The sequence below is a fragment of the Gopherus flavomarginatus genome, chromosome 1, assembly GCF_025201925.1.
Source record: "Gopherus flavomarginatus isolate rGopFla2 chromosome 1, rGopFla2.mat.asm, whole genome shotgun sequence".
NCBI classification, from domain to species: domain Eukaryota; kingdom Metazoa; phylum Chordata; order Testudines; family Testudinidae; genus Gopherus; species Gopherus flavomarginatus.
The window spans coordinates 325,104,549-325,120,774 of NC_066617.1; the positions used below are offsets into that span (position 1 = coordinate 325,104,549).

The 16,226-nt window shown below is 47.1% G+C and overlaps 1 protein-coding gene across 2 annotated transcripts in view; it reads right to left on the reverse strand.

The window, feature by feature from the left end:
* The window catches only part of USPL1 (ubiquitin specific peptidase like 1), a 32,020-nt gene extending 25,285 nt beyond the window's left edge, over positions 1–6,735 (reverse strand). The window contains exon 1 of one of the 2 annotated variants that reach the window (XM_050937164.1): positions 6,648–6,735. The gene's annotated coding sequence lies outside the window, so the exon portion shown is untranslated. The other variant, XM_050937163.1, reaches the window with a different exon arrangement.
* Between the last annotated feature and the right edge of the window lie 9,491 nt (positions 6,736–16,226).

The window sequence follows — 16,226 nt, forward strand, 5'->3', positions numbered from 1 at the left end:
ATTCTTTGCTGCTTTTACAGATCCAGACTAACACGGCTACCCTCTGATATCTAAGATCGGATTACTCACCCGTCCACACCGCGCGGGATCGATGTTCGCGGCTCTCCGTGTCGATTCCGGAACTCCGTTGGGGTTGACGGAGTTCCGGAATCGATATAAGCGCGCTCGGGGATTGATATATCGCGCCTAGATTAGACGCGATATATCGATCCCCGAGCAATCGATTTTAACCCGCCGATACGGCGGGTAGTCTGGACGTGGCCTTAGAGGAAAAGGTGCTACCTACTAAATCACCAACTCCACTTCCTGCAGCACATAAGGGTTCTTTGGAGTTTCATTCAAATACCAAACCAGCCCAAAATCGTTTAGTTTGTGAGGTGAGAGCTGTCAGGACGACCACTTAAAAAAAGTACAACTACAGGCCATAAAAGCATTTATTCTCTAGTTTAACTCCACAACAGCAGTTCTGAAGACCACCACCATCAGTTATATGAAATTAAAGCATATGCATGTTGTGGAGAATGTTGGGACCAAAAATAAACTATGATCAGAAAAGTATAAGAAATAACACATTGTTGGACTCACTCAAGGTAATATCTTAATGAATCAACAAGAGAGCAGCTCTGCTGGACTACAAAGCAAGCCAAGCTCTCCTACTCTCCATCCAATGGCATAGTATTACCAAGGTACATGCTTTCACGGATTTATCATTGTTACATACAGGGAAAAAAAAAGTCATGTCAGTAATTTTCAACTCTACCTCCCAAGATCAATATCAAAGCCTGGAAAAATGTTAAGCAGAGCATTTACACCAATAAAAGCTTCCTGACTGGCTCAGAGATCTAAATTTAGTCACACTCCCCAACCAAATAGCATTATCGTCTTTCTAGAACATCTTAAAAAACCCTCCAAATCTTGTAATTCTTATGAAATTCTTCACCAGACTGACAGACATCTAGATATTTCTGATTAATAATTCAAAAATACGTATTACCTCTTGGTTTTCATCAATATTTACCCTTAGCTTAATAAACGTTGAAGTCTACCTCAGTGGAAGTCCTTATATAATCAGTGTTCCACTTTTCTCAAAAAGCAATTTCAGGTTCAAAAGTTTCCTGTGTACCTCCTCACTCAGTACTATCACACACTCCCCTTTAAAAAAAAAAAAAAAGGCACTGAAATGCTTTTTTCTAACCTACACTCAAGCAAATCACAACAACCCATCTACAGCAATGATACACTAAAATGTGTGCGCCCAGGTTATTTATTGCACATTTAAGAGTGGGTACAATATATTTTAATTACAAATATCCTTTTAGGATGGAGCAGAACTGAGTGGGCTCTGCAATTGTTTTTCTCTTCAATGTGTGCAAAACAAAATAAAACAGTGTAACATCAGCTGAGCTGCTCATGCATTTCACATGGCCTCTTCATAAGATATTGGCAATGCCATGTGAGAGGCTGGTACACTAGATAAAGATTGGCTGCCGCTGACATGATGCACAGTGGAAAAGAATACTTGGCCATCGTTACACTTAATGTTGTCCTAGTCTCACCATCACCTCAAGATCACAAAGACAGAACTAGAGGGCACCTACATGATGTATTTTCAAACTCACGAGGCCTCATTTTTAATCCCCTGTTCTCTTTTCTTTCCTGTTCAGCACCGGCACAGACCACTTGCCAAACACGGTACTAGAGCTATACCTGGTTCTTCCTACACTGATATAAGCAGACTCTGCATTTAAAAAACAAAACAACACACACCAATAAGGAGAGGAACACACTTTAAAGACTCGTTTTAAAAACAACCAGTAATTCATAAGTCATAGTTTACATATCAATATATATCAAATATATCTGCAAATAGTAACACAAGCATTGTAAACTGAAATAAAATTTTAAACACAAATACACTCTTTGCATTTTAAAACTATTACTCCAGTTTCTTTGTTTTAGAAGCAAGATGAGTTTATTCCACAATGTACTGAAGCTCAGTCTATACTACTTAAGCTGCCTTAGGTCAGTCTATGTCAACCTAATAATGTCAGTGTCTACACTAAAATGCTATTTCCACCGAAGTAACCCATTACACTGAAATAACTCCACCTCCACAAGACGAGTAGCGCTTAAGTCAATGTAGTTAGGGGGATGCAATGTCTGTGTAAACAATGCATTACTTACATCTGCTGTTGGAGCCTCCCTGCTGACAACCTGAGCTGTCAGTGGGGCAATCCCTTGACTGGAAGGTAGCAGCAGGGCTCCTGATGTCAGTCCCAGAAGTGGGAGCTCTCCCCTCAAGCCCCAGCAATGACCATCTGAAGCCCCGCTGCTGTCTCCCAGTGATGGATTGGGGGAGAGGAAAGCCCAAGCCTGGCCACCATCTGGGCTCTTCTCTCCCTCCCCCGCCAATCCCACACTGGGAGGCAGCAGCAGGGCTCCCAGCTGCAGCTCAATTTCACAGTAGGGAGCCTACTAGCTGTGAAACTGACATTCTTGTTAGTTTCACAGCTGCTATTATTTCACATTTTGGTTCTGGCTGTCAGCCCTGGAGTCTGGGGGAGGGAGGAGCACACTCCAGCTGTCAGCCCCACATGGTCTAACAGCTCAGAATGTCAACTCTGGGGTGGAGAGGGGGGCTCCTTTTGTGAGCACCCACAGGCTGACAGCTGAAGCCAGAGCCCAAATATGTAACAGCAGCCGTGAAACTGACAAAAATGTAAATTTCACCACTGGTAGGCTCCCTGCTGTGAAACTGAGCCCAGTGCTGGCTCAGTTTCAGCTGTCTGCATGGGGGCAGCTCACAGCTGTGAGCCCCATGCCTACAGCTGAGGTTGTCAGCCACAGGACTGCCTAGTTTCAGCTATCTGTGTCTCACAATGCCCCATTTCAGAGGAAGCACTTCTGGTGAGGACATGCACCACCAACAGAAGGAACAAGTGTGGACATGAACCATCGCTTTAATTACCAGTGGCTGTGTATCAACTCAAGTTTAATTTTGTAGTGTAGACATGCCCTTAGCTGGAATGTTTCAGCCTCAGATTACAAATTAAGAGTCCCTTGCAGGCAAAGTACAAACCTAGGCCAAGAATCTCCATCAAAGATCCCAATGACCATTTCATCAAATACCTGTGATACTCTCCTCTCTGCTGTCTCAAGGTTTAAAGAATACCAAGAATAAATTTCCTGCAAATGATCTTGTTTTTCTTCCTCCCCCCTCCCCCACTTTACTTTTAAAGTAATCTCAATTGGAAGGTATGGGTGAAAGAGGTACAGAAAGAAAAGTAAAACCACAATTAAAGCCCCAATGGAAAAGATTCAACACTTATACTGACCATATTAACAACTAGGAGTCCAGTTGCACCTTAAAGACTAATGGATATATTTGGGCATAAGCTTTCGTGGGTAAAAAAAAACAAAACAAAACTCACTTCTTCAGATGCAACTGGACTCCTTGTTGTTTTTGTGGATACAGACCAACACGGCTACCCCCAATACTGACCATATTATTAGTTATATATTCAGTTTTTATGCAAAAGGAAACTGGATAATTCATATTTTTCCCCTTTGCTTGGAACACACAAGAAATCACTCATCAACTAACATATTATGATTTGAACAAACAATATTTTAAAATATGGTCACTTCAGGAACATAACCACAATCTACCTAAAGTGCAAAATGAATGAGACTGTTATTGTTGATCTTGCATAAGGTATAACACAGGGCCTGTCCTATCCTGTCTACATTACAGTTCAAGTAGCCTGCCATAATCAAGATTCCTTCTAGGAAAAGGCAAACACAGGCCTTGATCCTGCAAGCTATTTTCTAGATTCACAAAGATTTGGGATGGTGGAGGGGTAGGGAACTGTAATGAACTGCAGTATAAACTAGTTCACAACACCATGCAATAGTCTAAGGCAGGCCTGCACAACATGTGGCCCGTGTGGGCTCACTGTGCAGCCCACAGGGGGTGAGTAGGTAAGCAGCAGGGTGGGGCAAGCCAACGGCTGGCCGGTGGGCAGGGTGGTGAAGAGGCCAGTGGCAGGCTGGGGAGGGTGTGCCAGCAGCAGGGGCAGAAGGTAAGAGGCCAACGGCAAGGGAAGCAGGCAAGCTGAGCAGGTGAGCCTGGGGTGGGGTGGGGTGGGGCCGGGGCATGACAAACCAAGTGGGCTGGCAATGGCGGGGGGAAGGAGGCCTGAGGTGAGTAGGCGAGCTGGGGTGGGAGGATAACGAGCTGATGGCCGGGCAGTGGGAGGGGGGCTTTATACTTGGGGTGGCAGGCGTGAGGAGGCGAGCAGGCGAGCAGTGAGTCCGTGACTGACCTGTTCTGCTGATTTTGTCTCAAAAATTGGTCCTTTTTTTTCCTGGGCTAGGGGTTGTCCCAATGCTGCAAAGAGGGTGTCCCCAAAGGAAGGTGCTTGCTTCTAACCATCCCCCACCCCACCCTCTAGCCATCAGTATGTCTGTTCTTCTCTGGTCAGCCCACTTGACAAGTCTGATTGCCCTTGGTCTGGCTCCCATCCCCTCTTCAAGGGTTGCAGCTGTCTGGAGGTGCTGCCTTCCACGCCTTCCTCATTCACACTTCATTCATTCAACAGGGCAATTGATTGCAAAGTGGGGGGGAAGATCTTATTCTACTTCTAGCAAAAAGACATTTTCTTTTATCTTAGTTATACTACCTTAGGGGCCCACTATAACATATTACTGGGTGGGTTTCGGCCCTCAGCTGTTTTCTTTGGAGTAATATGGCCCTTGCTGCTTTAGGAGTTGTGCAGGCCTGGGCTAAGGGCTTGTCTACACTGGGAAGTTCTGTTGGCAACAAAACAGCAAGAGCACACACACTACAATGGGACTTTTGTCGCAAAAAACACCCAGCTTTGGCAACAAAAATCTTCCACCTCTACAAGAGACTTTTGTCTTTTCCTCTCCCCTTCTTGTCGACAAAGAGAAAGTGCAAGATACTGCTGATTGTTTTATCGACGGAACTGGGAGAGAATCCCAAGATGCACAGCAATCAGCTCTTCCTTCCCACAACACTGTACTGTGGGATACATACGCACGGAGCATTGCTTACCCGTTGTTGATGGTGTCCCCAATGTGGACATGATCTGTTGACAGAGGGAGCAAGTGTGAACACCCCTTGGAGATTTTTGTTTTGTCAACTTTTGGGTGTCAACATAAATTTTGTCAATAAAACTTGGTAGTGTAGACAAGCCCTAAGTGTGCCCAGAAGCTCCATCCACACTGCTAAAATTGCTTATAACATAGGAAATTATGGGATTGCTAGGACAGGCAAGGATTGAGCCTTTTATTGCCATGTCATCTAGACCTGGTCTAAGCAGGATTAGTTCACAGTGGTAAAAACAGCCCAGTCAATACCAGTGTATGCAACTGCAGCTGGAGAGAACAAAGGTGGGTGATTTTGGAAAAAGGTATAGTGTAGGCACCCCCATACTTTAGGACCCTCAATCCATGAGGTTAACAAAGAGCATCTGGACAGAATTCTAGCTAGTGGGGCATCGAATACATTTTATGGCAAAACTGTTACAGTCAACGTATTCTAGACTCTACCCCATCTACAAAAGCCAGGGAGAGTGTGTTAGGCTGTGTCTACACTGCAAGCACTACAGCAGCACTGCTATAGTACAGATACTTGCTACAGCAGCAGAAGGGGTTATTCTGTTGCTGTTGTAAATCCACCCTCTTGAGAGGTAGTAACAGACTTTAGTACTGGTGACCCCTTTCACACAGCAAGTCTCCGAGTGTGAACCCCCTTATACATTAAAAGCACTTTTTTATATATTTAATACCATTATAAATGCTGGAGGCAAAGCGGGGTTTGGGGTAGAGGCTGACAGTTCGCAACCCTCCATGTAATAACTTCACGACCCCCTAAGAGGTCCCAACCCCCAGTTTGAGAACCCCTGAGTTAGGTTGATTGACAGAAGAATTCTTCTGTCAATGTAGTGGTGTCTATACTCTCTGGCTGAGGTCAGCTTAACTGTCTCTCAGTAAATGTGACTTTTTCACACCCTTGAGCAACAGAGCTAGGTGGGCCTAGATTTTAAGTACAGACCAGTCCTTAGAAACTGATTTTGATGGGATTATGTTGAACAAGTTCCCTGACTTGACTTCTAGCCCAGTGTAGACTTGTCCAGAGACCAGGGAAGGATTCTAGGGGAGAAGAATCCCCTAATGTTGTAAACTGATGAGAACATAAACGAGCCTCTACACATTAATGACAGAAACTACCAGCACCAGGATTAAACACTGTTTCAGCTGACACAGTTTGAACAGTAAAAGCAGACCTTGAATGTGACGTGGCTATTGGCAAGAAATATACAGTCGGCATTTGAAAATATGTAGAAGTAAATAGTCACATTTCAGCAGTACCCTATATAGCATTAGTCTCCTGGAGCCAGGGCTGGTAATGAGCCGAAATGAGTTTATACTGGCACCAGGATGTGTGCTGTACCCCAAGGCAGAGTTCCCACGCGTTCAGCAAGCCCCAGCCTGGCCTGGGACGCTTTACCACGAGGCGCACTAGACGCGGCCGGTATTTGCGGCAGGTCCCAATCTAGCCGCGATCTCCCCACCGTAGGGGGCTGTGAACACGGGGAGGCCCGGCAGCGGCTCCAGCTCACCTGCTCACGCCAGCACAGCGGGTCCCGGCTTCTCCCCTTCAGCGGGCGCGGCCCGCCCCGCACTCCGCGTGGCCGCAGGCGCCCATGGTGCCTGCAAGCAACGACAAAGCTCGGCCTGAGCGGCTGGGAGGCAGGGCCCCGCCCCGGCACGGCCCCGGCAGACACGGCGCGGCGGGGCCGGCTCACCACAGGCCGCGCGGGGCAGTTCAGGCAGCTGGCGCGGGCCCGGCCCCCCTCCGCGCGCACCGGCACCAGGCGCACGTCGGCCCCCAGCGGCTCCTTAGGGGGGTCGCTCGCGCCCCTCACTTACCGGCCGCTGCAGCGCGAGGCCCCGATACCCCCGCCCCCTGCAACGTCCAGTCGCGTCCCCGGCCTAGGCCGGCCTGTGCCACTGCGCAACTTCCGGCGCGTCAGCTCCGGCACGTGGGAAACAGCGGCCCCCAGGGAGCGAGTGGCCAAGGTCAGGGGCAGTTAAGCCGGGGGATGCGTGGGGGACGGTCACGGGCAGCTCCGAGTGTGTGACGTCACAAACCACGCCCCTCCGCGGTCGTGGCGTCCTACTACCCCCCTGCTGCGGCGGGGAAGTAAGTGGCGATTCCTGCTCCTCCTCCGGGAGAGCCCCCGCCCCTCAGGGGAGTGACCCACCCCCCCGCCGCGGGGAGAGACAAACCGACACCCCCTCACGGGGGACAGAAATTCTGCTCCCACGTGGGCACAGCTGGGCGGGGAGGACACGGGGAAACTCGCCCCCCCCCCTCCCCGCGCCTGGAGCAGGGAGCGAAGCGCTCCCCTCCCCGCTGCACAGTTCGGGTCAATGGCGCGCTATTGGCTTGGCAAACTGTACAGATTGAAAGGCTGGAAAGGTCTGGTCTGTGCTGGGGGGGGAGAGGATATATCAGAATTTGCCCCGGGGACCGTGTGTTTTGGGGTTAACCCCAGACCCATTGAACATCTGCATGGGACAGCCCCCGGGATAGGACTTCCCTCGTGGTTTTAATACCTTGTGTTCTTTGCCATTCCTTCCCATTACTGATTTAGTGGCAGCTGACAGGCTACTTCTGCCAATCCTCCCTCTCTCCCAGACTTCTGCAGTTTTTCTTCATCTCCGTTTAACCGAAAGTGTACATCATAGCAGATATTTTAAGGAAATCTTTCTCACACACTTCAAATTTTGGAGACTGTAGGAGAAAATGCTGCTCAGTCTCAATCTGGCCCCTGGAATTGGTGTTTGGAATTGGTTGGAAAGCTGTTCCAGTGTCACTGTGCACAGAATTGTTTCTCTCAGTTTCCATCTGTAGTTTATGGACACTACTTCTGTATTTGATAAGTCTGCTTTAGCTTTGCCTACTGTTGTGAGAATATTTGCTACTGTGATGATTCTGGGTGTGGATTTATAGGTTGTGGGGTTTTTTTTTGTTTTTTATTTTAAAATTTGTATTTCTTCTTCTCAATAACTCACATATTAGTGTTTTAAAGTTTGGTTCCGTGGCCTAAACTGTGTTCTGTTTCAAAGGAGGTTGTATGCTTCATTTGTCAGAAGGGTAGTGTTTAGACTTGGTAGTAATGTTATACAGTATTAGCTTTTTATTTGGATTTGGTTTTTGAGCTTCAGTGCTTTGTGGTGGAGGAATGGATAATATGTTGGCACCAGAGCTCAATGCATGTTCCTGTAAGTAGATTAGGACAGGGAAATGACTCAGTTCTGCTCTGAAGCTATTGATGTTGGAGTTTCAGTGTGCATGGAGGATTTATTTGCAGAGCTTTAGATACAGAGTTTGTATCTGTATTTTGTCTCACTTGGTGTAGTTGGATCTTAAAGTTTGGCCCCGTATGTAGAATGATTTGAATAACTTTGTTGAATAGTTTCACTGGTATTTATGTAGTGCTATTACATTATTTTAATGTTTTTGTAGCCTATCTGTTATGCTGCCTTGTCACTTTATTATGAGGTCTAGATATGTACAATTTAAGGTGTATTCAGTTTCTTTATCTCTGTAATAAAATTTTAGTTATGATTATGATTTGAGCTTTTAATCTTTTCCAGAGTGACCAATGGAGCCCATGTTTTTGCTTTAAGTTTCTGGCAAGCATAAACTCTTTTTCAGGGACTTTCTGAGTGAGAAGTCATAGAGTAGACATTATGTGCCATCTTTCTAGGACAGAACATAGATAGGATAGACATTTTTTTCAGTTATTGTGGCTTTGTTTAATAAATGCTTTAGTAGAGGCATTTCATAGGTCATTGATATTTATGATGACAAAAAGTAGGATTAAGGTTGCATCCTTTTTTAGCCTTTCTTGTCTGAAAGTCTGTTTGCAAGGGTTTTTTTGTTTTGTTTTTTAATTTACATTTTGTAGATTTGTACATGGATTTGATTGTCATATCTTTTCCCATCATTTCTATTTTGTAACCATTTACAGCTCATGGCTATAAAGTCTATAAAGCAGGTAAATATGGGGGACCTCCGTGATCTACGGAATTGGCGTCCCGTCTCGCTCCTCAGCACGGACTACAAAATCATCGCCAAGGCCATCTCTCTGCCGCTGGGGACCGTGCTGGAGGACGTGATCCACCCAGACCAGACCTACACTGTCCCGGGCCGTAGCATCTTCGATAACCTCTATCTGGTCCGGGATCTCTTGGAGCTTGGGTGCAGGGTTGGTCTGTCGTTCGCCCTCCTGTCCCTGGATCAGGAGAAGGCATTCAACAGGGTGGACCACGGGTATCTGCTGGGCACTCTGCGAGCGTTTGGCTTCGGGTCCCAGTTTGTGGGTTTTCTCCAGGTGCTGTACGCTTCCGCAGAGTGTCTGGTCAGGCTCAACTGGACCCTGACCGAGCCGGTCAGCTTCAGGCGGGGAGTGCGGCAGGGGTGCTCCCTCTCGGGCCAGCTGTACGCTCTGGCGATTGAGCCCTTCCTCTGTCTCCTCCGCCGGAGGTTGACGGGGTTGGTGCTTCGGGAGCTGGCGCTGCGGCTGGTCCTGTCGGCGTACGCTGACGATGTACTCCTCATGGTCCAGGACCCGGGCGACCTGGCGCGGGTGGAGGCTTGTCAGGCGGTATACTCGGCGGCCTCCTCCGCCCGGGTCAACTGGGTCAAGAGCTCTGGCCTGGTGGTCGGGGACGGGTGGCAGGCTGGCTCCCTCCCACCCGCGCTTCAGGCCATCCGGTGGAGCACGGGTCTGCTGCTCTATCTCGGCGTTTACCTTTCCACCACGCATCCGTCTCCGCCGGAGAACTGGCAAGGTTTGCAGGGCAGGGTGGCGGAGCGGCTCCGGAAGTGGACAGGACTCCTCCGGCGCCTTTCTCTTCGAGGGAGGGCACTGGTGGTCAACCAACTAGTCCTGTCCATGCTCTGGTACCGGCTCAACACACTGGTCCGGGCCCCGGGCTTCCTGGCCGACCTCCGGAGGGTGGTGCTGGAGTTCTTTTGGCCAGGACTGCACTGGGTCCCTGCAGGGGTACTCCACCTGCCCCTGGAGGAGGGAGGGCAGGGCCTGAAGTGCCTGCGCACTCAGGTTCACGTCTTCCGCCTCCAGGCACTGCAGAGGCTTCTTTATGGTGCAAGTAGTCCTGCGTGGAGAGCACGCACACGCCTTCTTGCGCCGCTTCCGAGGGCTCCGATATGACCAGCAGCTCCTTTATCTCGATCCGAGGGGTCTTCCGTGAGACCTCTCCGGGCTGCCGGTCTTCTACCAGGACTGCCTCCGGACCTGGAGGCTGTTCTCTGCCACCAGGTCCGTGGCGGCCACCGAGGGGGCAGATCTCCTCGCGGAGCCCCTGCTACACGATCACCAGCTCCGTGTGCAGGTGGCGGAGTCCCCCGCGGTGCGCCAGAGGTTGGTCCTGGCAGAAGCTACCAGGGTCGGAGACCTCCTGGACTATGACCGGGGAGGCTGACTGGATCCTCTGATGCTCGCTCAATGCATGGGGCTCTCCAGACCTTGTACTCCCCGGCGCGTACTCCAGGAGGTGGAGGCCGCTTTGCCGCCCGCTGCTCAGGCGTACCTTGACCGGGTCCTGCGGGAGGGCACGCCTCGCCCACCCCCCACCTCAAGCCCTCTGGACCTTTTCATCGGGCCCCTGCCCCGTAGACCCGCCGGCCCCCTCGCCCCTTCTCCGCAAGCCAGCTGCACGATCTGCAGCCGATCCGTTTTCAAACCACGCCAAGGAAACAACTCTACACACTCGTGCTCCACACCCTTCACTTCCTCACTCTCGTGTCCCGCCCCGATACAAAGTGGCGGGACCTCCTGCCACCTCTGGAGGGTGAGGAGCCCCGGTGGGCCAGCCTATACCCTACCCTGCTCCTGAGGCCCGCCGGGGATATGAGTTGGCGGATCCTTCATGGGGCCGTAAGCACGGGCGTGTACTTGGCGCGGTTTACCCCTTCCCGGATACCTGCCCTTTCTGTGGCATGAGAGAGACCCTGGTGCATGTTTACTTAGAGTGCGCCAGGTTGCAGCCCTTACACCGGCTCCTCATTAACATCCTATTACGTTTCTGGCTGCACTTTTCCCCTCATCTCCTTCTCTATGCACTCCCTATCTGTGGCCCCATGAAGTCCCGGGACCTCCTGGTCAACCTCCTCCTCACCCTGGCTAAAAAGGCCATCTACACGACCAGGGAGAGGAGGTTGGCCGATGGAGACTCCGGTGACTGTGGGGCTTGTTTCCGCTCCATGGTCAATTCACGAATCTGGGCGGAGTTCCTTTGGGCGGCGTCCACTGGCTCCCTTGACGCCTTCTAGGAGCAGTGGGCGCTGTCCGGGATTCTCTGCTCGGTGTCCCCGTCAGGTTCCCTTCTTATGACCCTTTGACCGCACTCCTGTCCCTGTTCTTTTATTAGTTGTCCCCCGTAATCAATGGGTTCTGTGGTCCTGTGGGTCCTCCCCTTAGGCTGGGGGAGGATCCTTTAGCAGTGGGCGGGCTTTGCCCGCCCACTTCCCGGAAACCCAATAGATACTCTCAGTTTTTTACTTGTAGGTTTATTGTCTTCTGTTTGAAGATGTAGTCAGCAACTTGTTTCTCAGGGAGGAATCCAATCTGTCTCTGTGTCGGTGCTCAAATATCTGTCGCATTGTTTTATTGGAGATGTCACCGGATAATTTGCAAATGTTCTTACACAGATGTCTTTGTTTGTTTGGCTTGAAAAAATGTTAACTTTTGTGCATTAAAGTAAATAGTGTGTGATTAGAGACAGTCTGTCCCCATGTAGGTATGTCAAAAGAGAAGGGAAAACAAGAGTTGAGAGAGAGGGGAATGTTTGGGAAAAAATTCTTTCCCGTCTTCCCAAACACATAGGTGGGAGATGAGCAAAAGTTTGAGTTAGAAGGAGGGAGACTTCACATTGCACATACATATATATAGAGAGAACTCTTGCCTTGCCCTCCAGAGGGAAAGTTGATGTGAGAGGTAGACCCTTCTGTATGCAAGGTGGGAGTACAGTCCAGAGATGAGGGCAAACGGCCATTGCTCTTCCTCCTTTTTTTTTAAACAGGCACCTGACCAGAGCTGTCCGGTGTAAAGGCAAAGCTCCTTCCCTGCTGGCATGATAGAGGAGTTGCTGGGTCAAATTTGAGTGTGTGGCATTGTGACCCCATGCCTAGTGCATGAGGTTGCAGCAGGCCTCTATTCCACCTTCTTTTAATGTATGCTTTAGTCACTCAACAATTACAACTATAGTTCAATTTCAGTAAAAATCTATTTCCACATCCTCATACATTTCTTTTGGGGCTGAAACTTTCCATTCCTGAAGTATAATCAAAGGTGAACGTTTTGTGCATGTGAGATATTTGAAAAAAATCTCTTTCATCCTTTTATTTGCAAGTATGGGGAAAATTTTGTCACACTTTTTTTTTTTTTTTTTTAAACGTACAGAGAACTCTAAAATGACTGGACCTTAAAGCTTGGTTTGTAATTAGTCCTTGGCAAGGAGCATGTTCACAACCAAGTTGGAAAATAATTGGCTGGAAAATAGTAACAAATGTTTGGAAATAGCATACTGGGAATGGAGTTAAAAAAAAATTCACACAAACTGAGATTATGCTCTGTTCATTTGTGCCTTTCACAAGTATGCACCCATCAATGCAAGGTAAATAGCCATTGGCTGGTGCCTCCTACCTAGACTCAGGGGTTCTCAGGACAAAATTTTTGGTGGCCTCACAGTGTGGCCACCAACTCTTGCTGGTGGCCACTCTCACACTTTTCCCTGAAATACTAAATTAGCTTTAGAAAAAAAAATATGCACTTATACATGTCCAAATCATCGTAATATTTATTGCTAGCTAATAAGCCTGTTGTGAAAAGTGATATTAACAAACATGCAAGTATCACTTTTCACAGCAGACTTACTCAGCACTGGCAAGCCTGGGGACAAATTAAGCCCTGGATGGTGGAGCAGGAGGGCTGAGGGAGGCAGCAGGAGGCTGCAGCCTGAAGCCCTGTGGCTGGAGGATGGAGCCTGAAGCTGAACAGGCAGGAGCAGAGAGCTGGAGCCTGAAGCCCCGCAACCAGAGCCTGCCTCCCTGCAACCTCAGGGCTGAAGTCCAAACTGCTCCTGGGAAACTGACTGGCTACCTGCTTCTCCAGCATTGTGTCTCGGGAGTGGGGAAGGGTCAGGGGAAGGTGGAAGGAGAGGGACTCCTGCTGGCGGCCCCCACAACCAACACCGAAGTGGTACACCCAGGAGCACTAGGGGGGGGAAGGGGCCTCTGCTTTGCTCTCTTCCCACCCACAACAGTCCAGGAGGCTGTGGCTACAAGAAAAGCCCCTGGTGGCTGCATTTGAGAAAGGCTGAGCTAGATGCTCTGACTGGTTGAATATGAAGAGCAGTCAGTGATGTTTCTATGACTCAGGGCCTCCTGGGCGGGGGGGGGGGGGGGTAAGTAGGGCAATTTGCCCCAGGCTATACAGGGGACTCCTTGATGATATAGTATTGCAACTTTTTTTATGGACAGGGCCCCCAAAATTGCTTTGCCCCAGGCCCCCTGAATCCTCTGGGCAGCGCTGCTATGACTTATGTTGTTAAATATATCCCATAAAATATATCTGTCTCTACTGCTGGGGGTGCATTCTTTATTGCATTTCTTGACTAATTTTAACTACAACTTTGAGTGTTGCATGAACACTGAGGGTTTTTTGCATTTAATTTGTATATGCAATATCTTTTGTATAAAGTATCACGCAATGTTTCCAAAGAAAAGGAGAATCTGTCATAAATTTGAGACATTGTTACGCCAAACAGAAGCAAAAATCACTAGCTAAAAAGTGTGATAACACAACAGTTCATGTCAGATTTATTTTCCTTACCTGGTGAAATACTGTGTCTAAACTTTTTCTTCTGAGAATAGGGGATTGATTTTGTTGTCTTTTCAATGAGACATTTTATAACTTTATTTAGGATACCTTTAAATCTCTCCCATTGTTTTACTGAGCAGCTTGGCAGATGTATTTTCCTAACTTCCAAAAATAAATTGTTACTTTTCTCCCAACTTACATATTTTTAAATGTTTCTATAATCTTGTCACTCGCATTGCTCCTATAGTACAGAAGGGAAATCTTTTTACTGCTTCAGCAGGTGACTGGCAGATCTTTTTGTAAAGAGGGTACACTCTGCTTTTATTAACCTTTATTTTGGTCACACCATGTCCTCTTACATTATATTAACCCAGTCTAAGATATTTGCTCTTATGGGTGGTATAATCATGTCCATGTATTTGGTGTACATTGAAAAGATTGTCAAGGGCACCCAGAGCACTAGATGGAAGCTCTTTCATTATAGTTTGTAAACATCCAAATAAATGTGGACATGATTGAATAATGAAAAATATTATTCAATAATAATTTATTCAGTAGTGGAAGGAAGAAAGGTTGAATATATTATTCAGCTTTTATTTTACCCATTGTAGAGTTGGTGAAATACTGAGGAGTGTGTTTGGCACTTTTCTTGACCCAAAATATATGCAGAGTTCATCATATAAATTATTTGTACTAAAAAATTGAACTGCAGAGGTAATTGTAGGTTAACAGTATAACTACACAATTGGCCTACATCCTGGTTGAAGTCTGACACTCTTACTTTTGGGAGAACTGATGTGGGATATTTGCTATCTACAAGTGGGCAGGCTCTCAAGTATCCTGTGAATAGCACGTTGCCGCATAATGCAATGCTGTGCACTTGAATCAATACTGATTCAGAGGGAAGAGGGTGGCCTGCTAAGGACATGCTCCAAAGCTTGTTGAAGTCAATGACAGTCTTTCCTTTGGTTTCAATAGGCTTTGTATCAGGTTCCAAACAACCAATATTATTTCTTGAAATGCCTGGAGTTTCCAGCCCTGACTCTACTTTAATGTCTGTAGCTTGTTCAATAAGGAAACTAGATTAAACTAGCACTTTTATGAAGGTTGTTTCCCCATAAAAATCTAATTTACAGGTTAAATTGCCCACAGACTTCCCACTCCACTTTTCAAACTCTTCAGTAATATACTTCTGTGCTCACAGACTTTCCTTTAATTAGCAACTCCACCACCCAATCAGCACCTCAGAATTTTCACTTGCTATAGTAAATCCTGTCAGAATTTAACTGATTACAAGTGGTTCCTCACATATTTAGTGCTGTATGTCAGATGTTGCAGTCTTAGCAGAAGACAGTTGCCAGTGTTGCTACTTAAACTGCAAGCTAGTCCATATTTTGATTTAATTCCGCCCCCATGCTTAGGTGACCTTCCAGCTGAATTTCTGTTGTACTCTATAAATGTCTTTCCTGAGGCCTTCCCTCAGATCTGATTAAAGATACCAGCCTTTTGCAGAATTAAAATGAAGATGGTCACACAGCTTGTTTTTTGGGGCGTAGTAAGCCTGCACTATACCAGCTAAAGTCAATGGTTTTAAGCACTTAGGAAAATCAGGCCTTTAAGCATTTCACTGTATGAGAAATTTTGGAGCCTGTGGTAATCCTGGATAGGGCCTGTCACTTGCTAGCTGTGCTGTAAACAGGAGTACCCATAAATGGGATTTAGTAGATTATCAGTTTCTAAAATGATAGAACAATCCAACTGGATATTAAAAAGTAACTAAAATATTTAGTAGGAGAGTCCATCCAGTTTTGGTCATCAGAAATCAGGCAGAGAAAACTGATGCAATTATAAAGGAAAGAAATCTAGGTTTAAGCTTGAAATTTTGCTATTGAAGAGGCACTGTAAATAATTAAATTCAATGTACCTTTCTTTTAAATCAATTTTCTGAGAGGACACCATGTAAAGTAGAATGTCCTTCTAATCTTAAAAAATCTGTTGTTTAATAGTGTCTTTTGGATAGGCTCAAAAAAGCAACTCTATCAAACATGCTCAGATCTCCCTTTTCTTTCTGTGTATGCTCTAGCGTGTTGCTGTTTCAGTTTTGCTGCTACTGTTATTGTTAACCTTTTGCAGAGCCTGGGCAAGCCCAGCAAAACAGTTGTGGGATATAAACAAAGTGCTGCTGCCAAATACACTAAGCACGCTAAATGTTTTTCTTTAATCTTTCAATTACATTAGCATTTAAAGTGACTTGTAACAATAATATGTATAAAATGTTTGGAT